Raw genomic sequence first — 8,010 nt, 5'->3', positions numbered from 1 at the left:
CATGCATCCTTCTCTGAATGTCATTTCAAACTTATTGAATAAGAACAATTTCTTAAAAAAAAAAAAGAAACTATAAAATGTGATGACAAAAGTAACAATTTATAATGCACATCTTGAATTATTTGGTGTATCTAAGCCAGACCAAGTTATAAGATAAAGATTTTTTAAGTGGTTCTGAACTTCCTCCACTGAGTAATTTAAGATTCTAGTAGAAGATGAGTATAGATGATACATTCCTACATTATGGTTATGCATTACTGAAATAATCTGGTGCTTTTAAGGATCTTAGAGCAGCCCATGACTGTGGAAATCAGAGATTCCTCAGCCCTTTTTTATTCTCTTTATCTGATGTCCCATCCCTGTACTTATTCTCAAATTTAAATTTATTCACTCAAATTTAAATTGTGTTCACTAGTGACATATAATTTATATTTGATATCTTTCTAGGTCATATAAAATAATAACTGAAATGCAGTAATTTATTTGTATCTAGGGTACAATTGATAAATATTATTAGCCTTGTTACTGTACAACATAAAAAAGATCAATAGTTCTAGTAAAGTTGCCCAGTTACCTGGAAAACCCCATAAAAACATAATTATAACCACTATAAATGAATCACTTTATAACCAAAACTCAACCAGACCAATGTGCATATGCATAGGAATTAGAAATATCTTGGATTAATAAGGGTGAGCATTTAAAATGAATATTCAACCACATGATCAGGTAACACAAGTTAAGTTAGTTCTATTATTATTCTTGACAAATGAATATGTGGATATTTGTTTCTCTTGAACTATCAAAATGTGAACATTGATTAGAAGTATGTTTACTCTGAAGAAAAATAAATATGCTGGTATCAATGACTTACTCTGATATTCAGCTCTTCCTTAATTTCCCATTTTTTAAAAAAATATCCTCTTTTAATTGCAATCTTATAGTTAATAATCATAAATTGAGCTTATTGTTTATCAGCACAAATTAAAAATAGTAATTAATCCAGGATGAACACAGAGCTATTTCCTAATAATCTAGGGGACATATTGTTGAATTCTGACAACTAGAAAAATCACCATTAAACTATTTCTATGTCACATAATTTTTGCTTTAAGGGAAAAAACGACTTTTTTAATTACACCTGTAGTTTCATTAGTCTTTGCTCATCATGACAGATTAACTTCCAAGTAAATTGCAGAACAGTTCTCTGGGTGGACTAGAACTGACCCAGTTCTCCTCCCACCTGTTTTGCTTATAGTTCTGAAGAATAACTATGGAATATGCTGGGAATGCAATATGCTAAAAAATCTTTGAAAATGAGGAGGAACTAGTTGGAACAGCCCAGGCTTTTTTCCATCCACCTTCACACCCCTCCTGTGGCCTAGAACATTATCCTTCAATGCTTTCTGCCAGTATTTCATAAAACTTCAAGGGGTACTTCATCTGTGGTGCATGTAGGGTGCACATAGATTAGACCTGTAGCTCCATGGGCAGCTTTTTTGAGCATGGGGGCGGAGGGTCATAGTGAATCCTAAGCTTCCATTGTCCCTTGCTGCCTGGCCGTGAGTAATAAACCTGCTTCATGTAACTATTTAACTGGACTTAGACAAGTTGGTAACCAGCACATGGTGAAATTGCTTCACATGTATCATGCAGTGGGATTTTAAACCTACAATATGAGGAAGACTTTTACAATTTAGACTGTAAGAGGTTCATGCCTCCACCACATATAGGTATCACCATATGTGGATTTGGATGTTGATGAAAAAAGTTTTTTTCATAAAAATGCTATCTAACAGTAGAAATAAAGCCACTTAATTTTCCAGATAGGATAGAGTCACAGTTTTTTTGTAGGCTTATTATTCATTGTGTTTTAAAGCCAGAGTTCCCAATCACAGTTTACTTAGCACAGAAAGTTCATCAATTTTTAAGTAATTAATAGTTTTACTTCACTTGATGTTCTCTCCCTTTGCTGTACGTACTCATTATTATGGTTGTCAATTATCTTCTTAAAGGATGATTTTAATAAAGGTAGCTCTGCTATTAGCAAATTGCTCAGAAGCTGCTAATAGCTCTCCAGAGAGCACTTGTCTCACCCTATATCTCCCACCTTATCAAAAGGTCACATTAATTATATCACCCTTACTGAGAAAAAATCAACATGTCAGTCAGACGGGTTCAGAGTTGTGCTGCACGTAGAACATGAAGATTAAATCAGGTTTATTCAGTGTCCCAAAGTAGTCCGTTTACATTTAGCTCTTGTAAATGCAATTAGCACAAAGAAAACAATAAATCACACTTAGATTCATGTTTACTTTTTGGCAAAAGGCTAATTTCTATTCTTTTATGTTTATAGTAACCAGTAAAATATTATGAGTCATCAGATGTTTGTTAAAAATAGTTTTAAAAATCTTTGTTCAATGGCTCCAGAAGTGTAAGGGTTTCATTGTAGCTGCAGAGATCTTTTGTTTATCATTTCAAGTTTTTAATAATTATGAACATAAATTGATTTCTGATAACCTTCTCTCACTCTTAGATGCTCCACATTCTTGGGATCACAGTTTAAGAACTAATTATGAGAAAAGCTAGGACAGAGTCCAGGGAAACTCTAGGAATTTGAATATTTCTAATTAATATTAATATATATTACATGCATAAGTAAATATTTTCAATTCACTTTATTTTCAAGTGAGTTCTATGTGCCTGGAAGCCAATTTTCCTATTTAACATTCTTCTGCCATTAATAAATTATCTTTCACACAAGAAACAATTATCCATTTGTTCATTTTATACAGTCTTTAAATATTTATTAGCTATTTAAATTGAGAATAATACCACAATTTACAGTGATTTTTGCATTACTTTGGACAAATTATTGACTGTGTATATAAGTTATGGTCCCAGCAAAAGAGATGGCACACATATTTTAGGATAATTTAAGGATTTTTTAAAAAATTATTGTTTATACAATTAGAAGTAGATGTAGGAAAATAATAAAAGATAATACAGTGGTAATAGCTTTGGGGTATCTAAGCCCCTAATGATGACAGGGGTTGAATAGGACAAAAAGTTTCTTTGGAATGGAAAGTAGAGTCAGTAGAAAGTCTCCCTTAAGAGGACCTGTGACTATGAGCTGGAACATGGCCAGTCCCAGTAGCTGGGCCTGGAGACAGTCAAGGAGTAAACACCCTCCTTCCACTCTCCTCTTTCCTACTCATGTTGGATTCCTTTGTGGCAACACTGCTCAGAAGCAAAAGTCAAGGGAGACCATTGATATAATACATATAGATCAGCTTCCTGGAGTAGATAATAGAGGAGAGAATGGTCAAGAATTAATCTGAAGAGTTAAAATGAAGATGGTGATTTTAGACACTGAATGTATCAATTTCTGATTGTCAGCTGGGATGAAATCGGGGATAGAACTGGGAAAATCTGATATGTGCAATGTATTGAAATAGGCAAAGTTACTTGCATTCTTCAAAAAAAAGGAGTGGAAAATAAGAAAGCTACAATTTAAGAAGGAGTCTTAGACTCACAAAACGATTGATATGTTTGGGAGAGAAGCAGTTTGGAAGCTCTGAGTAAACAAGAGTGAAAAGTAATATCAAGCCCACAAACTTGGAATCAGGGCTACTAAGGCAAACCCCTCTCAAGAGCAACAGTCCTATGCTATACTACTGGGGAAACTTGTCAAATTACTAAACATCTCAGAATGTATTTTTGTTTCCTGATGTGTACATCAGGTATACATAAGATGAAAATGAGAATTCTGAACTTAAAGTCCAATTATAACAGCTAATTTTGATACATATATATTGAATTTTAAGCTTATATTTCTTGTCTGTACACTGGTCTAGACTGTGGCCTTCAAATATCCATTACAAATGTAAAAATTAAAATTATTATTTATTTCAAAATCTAATAATTACAGGGCATAACTACTCTAATTTTTACTTCATTGTAATTAACAATTATATCCAAGATTAAAAGATTTAGAATTAATTTCTGATATATTAGAGAATCTTCTCTGTATGATATCTCGAACACAATTTTAACTGTGTTTTTATTCATAGTAAAATACCGTAATAATGTCTTTATCACTCCAATGAGCCATTCAACTTAAAGTACTCATTTCTCCCTTAGCCACATGGAAACCACCACTGCCCTTTTATTACTCAAATGCAGCCTTCCCGCAGGAGCAAACACCGCAAAAGAGAAGAAATGCTATTTCCAACTCCTGGGTTTAAAGAGATTGATAAAGTCCCTTAGATTAATTCCTGTAAATACGTGTTTAACTAAATTAAATTTTAAATAATTTCTGGACAAAAGTGGCTTTTCCACCAGGATCCTGTTGAGCCTGAAATGATTACTACTAGAGTAATTTCTGGGGGTTAAATTGCTATCTCTTAAAGAATCTCTTAAACTCATAAGTGTTATTGAAAAATAGGTGCTCCAGTTAGAGACATTAATGCAAAATTGATAATAATGTGTCAATACCATTACCTAGTAGGTCTTTCAATGTCATTCCAAATACCTTCTATTTATGGACATTGAAAATATATGTCCAGTTTGGGGGATGCTAATAGGAATTGATGTTTGACAGATCGGTGGCAACTGATAATAGACAAACTTTTTATAAATAAAGCCTCAGAATGGGTAAATTATATCAACGTATATATAGTCACAATGTATTCTATTTATCAGAAAAATATTATTCAATTTATTGGCCATGAAGAGACTATGTGTCATGAAAGCTGTTTTTTGATAAGGGGGCCTAGATTTTAATTAATGCTTTTACCTACACATTCAATATAACATAACATTCAGATAGAAAATCAGTACCTAGTTTTTCAAAGAGGAATTCCACACTGAGAGATTAACTGATCCTCATATCGTACTCTTGTTATTTGAAAAATATATTGTTAGATTTCACCAGGAAGGGAATACTTGGAAGCTCAGGAAAGTCTTTAAGCACAAGTGTATTGAATATACAATACTTTGTTTCTAACAGCGAAACTCACTATTAACGTCAACCTTGGATACTAATATTTCAGTTTTTTGTGTGGAGATGCTGTGATAGTATACTTAAGTTATCACTACATGAAACCATGAATATAAATTTAATAATAATAGCTATAACACTCACCATTTCAGTCAAACCCTTTAAATAAATATATATATTTAAATGAATAAATATAAAATATTTATGTATAATCTATATAGTACTCATAGTTCTAGTTAAGGAATAACTACATAAAGAGTAATCCAAATAATAACAGCTACTATCTAGAGAGTACTCATTTATAAGTACTAAAAATCATCTGAGTCCCAATACTCCACTTTGGGTTTCCTGTTTAAAATGGCATCCTCCTGGTAGTGCAAGCCAGTAAACTTCTGCGAGATCTAGTGCTCCATTCTAGTTCCCAGTAGCCAGGTCCAGGCACTTCAATTAACTTCCAGGGGATGTTGGACCCTGCAGGAGTATCAGAGCAAGAAACCGATGTCTGACAACAGAGTAGGAATTCAAAGATTCTTTATAGCAGTTGCTGTGAATTAAGCTCTTGAGGCAGCTAGGGGATTGAATGCAAAAGAAATAGTTTTAATTAAAATTCCAGATCTTAGCTGGAAGAAGAGGAAAGGGTGTCTTCAATCGTGGTTTGAAATGAGGTGTTCACTTAACAAAAGAACATAAGGTTGTGGGATAGCTGGCTAAACAGTTGATTGGGTATGTTTTGGTCAGCAAACCAAACTCCAAAAGAAAATGTGAACGTTAAACAGCTAACAGTTACTGAAACCTTGGACATTTCCAGGAAAACACTTACGTGGCGATTCAGATGGACAGGTCCTGCAATGGCCCCATGCTGGTGAGCAGGCCCCAGGGGGCATTGACATTGAAGAGGTGGCTGTTTCAAATTCAGAACCTATTTTTAAGGAGAAAATTGACATTTTTCAAGGGATAAAGGACAGCTGAGTTCAGAGTTCAGCAGATGGTAGAAAATCTAGGCTTCCTTGGGTCTTTGAAAAACCAGGTTAGGAATCAAATTAAGAAACTGTATAATCTATAATCTCTTCCTAAAAATTGATGCTACTCAGGTGAAAGTGAATCCTTTTGCTGAAACTTGAGAAAGACAAGTTGTCTGTTTTAATGCCAAGATAAACGTTAATGACAATGCAGAATTCTGACAACAGGACATATTTGCTATGGATGACAAACCAGAAAATGAACCTGATTATGGTTTGGTTTTGTGTCTCCACCCAAATCTCATCTCAAATTGTAATTGCCACATGTCAAGGAATGACCTAGTGGGACATGGTTGGATCATGGGGTTGGTTCCCCCATGCTGTTCTTGTGATAGTGAGTGAGTTCACACAAGATCTGATGATTTAAAAGTGTGGCACTGCCCCCTTCTTTTGCCCCTGCCACCATATAAGAAATGCCTTGCTTCCCCTTCACCTACTGATATGATTAAGTTTCCTGAGGCCTTCCCAGCCATGCAGAATTATAAATCAATTAAATCCCTTTCCTTTATAAATTGCCCAGTCTCAGATAGTTCTTTATTGCAGTGTGAAAATGAGCAAATACAGAGCTCATTGAAAATGAATTTGCCAGTTATGACCTAAAATACATAGAACTGGATGCAAAAATTATCTGCATTGCGAATTATTGGGATTCACTCAGGGTGGCTGGCAAAATATCAGGGAGTTATAAGATTATAGTCTCAAACCTTTAGGATGGCTCAAAGGTTTTAATGGAATGGGCTGAAGGCAGCCAGTTTTTAAGTTAGAACTTTAAGTCACAGGGTAAAGATTAGAATAATAAAACTTCCCCAGTTAAGTCTGTTTACCCCACATTCCTTTGTTCCTACTCTTACTGTTTACTCATGTAAACTTTGTGCTGGATGGTCCTCTCAGGGGGAGGTCAAAAGAGAATTACCCGTTAATGGTGTTTTTTCTGTGCCCAAGAACCAAAAGCTTTTATCATTTGTAAAACCACTCTTTTAACCATGTTAATTATTCACATGCGTGTTGACTTGGAACCTCTGTTATTAAATCTACACTGAATAAATGTGAGGAGGAAGCGGGGGTGGTGGTTGGTTAGCTCTAATCGCTCTGAGAGCAGCTGTGAAACATCCCTAGCCCATTCAAATCACTGTACTGGATGTGAGAATGTATTTTGTTCATCAGTCACTGAGTCAGGGTCTGCAGGACAGCCCTCTGCAGATGAGGATGAATGTCTCAGTGAATAGTGCTAGACTAACCATAGCTACTGGTGATAATATTTTCCTTAATAGTGAGAAGACAGCCAAATTCTTGGAATCTTGGAGGTGTTGCAAAGGAAGCTCAAGTATATCAAGCATTCACATGGCTCAGTTGATCCTCAGGTTGAAGCCATTTTTGTCAATATTTTTGGTGGTATTGCCCACTGTGCCATCATTGCCAGTGGTATCATCAAAGCCTCCCAGGCATTAGAATTAAAGGTGTCCTGGAAGGAACCAATGTTCAAGAGGCTCAGAACATAACAACAGGCCAATAGTGAACACCCCATTACATCAGCCCAAGAAGGCTGTGGTCAGTATGGCCAATAAGTGATTATCTGTCTGATCAGCTGGAGAAAGGAAGACATTTTCCATAAAAATGGATTTCTCTCATCAGTGTGAAGGAAGCTATTATCTCATTGGGAAATGAAGGAGAAAAGTATGAGCAGGAATCACTGTCTTAAAAAATCTTTTTTTTTTTTTTTTTGAGATGGAGTCTTGCTCTGTTGCCCAGGCTGGAGTGCACTGGCTCAATCTCAGCTCACTGCAACTTCCACCTCCTGAGTTCAAGCAATTCTGTCTCAGCCTCCTAAGTAGCTGGCTGTAAAGGTTCATGCCATCACACCCAGCTAATTTTTGAAAGGGGTAGAGATGGGATTTTGGTCTTATTGGTCAGGCCAGTCTTGAACTCCTGACCTCAAGTGAGCCACCCCACCTTAGCCTCCCAAAATGCTGGAATTACAGGCATGAGCCA

General features: G+C 35.4%; 1 pseudogene; it reads left to right on the top strand.

The window, feature by feature from the left end:
- The first annotated feature begins 5,500 nt into the window (after window positions 1-5,500).
- On the top strand, window positions 5,501-7,534 carry LOC101032664 (succinate--CoA ligase [GDP-forming] subunit beta, mitochondrial-like; annotated as a pseudogene).
- The last annotated feature ends 476 nt before the right edge of the window (window positions 7,535-8,010 follow it).

The sequence above is a fragment of the Saimiri boliviensis genome, chromosome 1 (assembly GCF_048565385.1).
Source record: "Saimiri boliviensis isolate mSaiBol1 chromosome 1, mSaiBol1.pri, whole genome shotgun sequence".
NCBI classification, from domain to species: Eukaryota; Metazoa; Chordata; class Mammalia; order Primates; family Cebidae; genus Saimiri; species Saimiri boliviensis.
The sequence above is the reverse complement of the archived record's forward strand: the minus strand, read 5'-3'. Positions and strand labels throughout refer to the sequence as shown.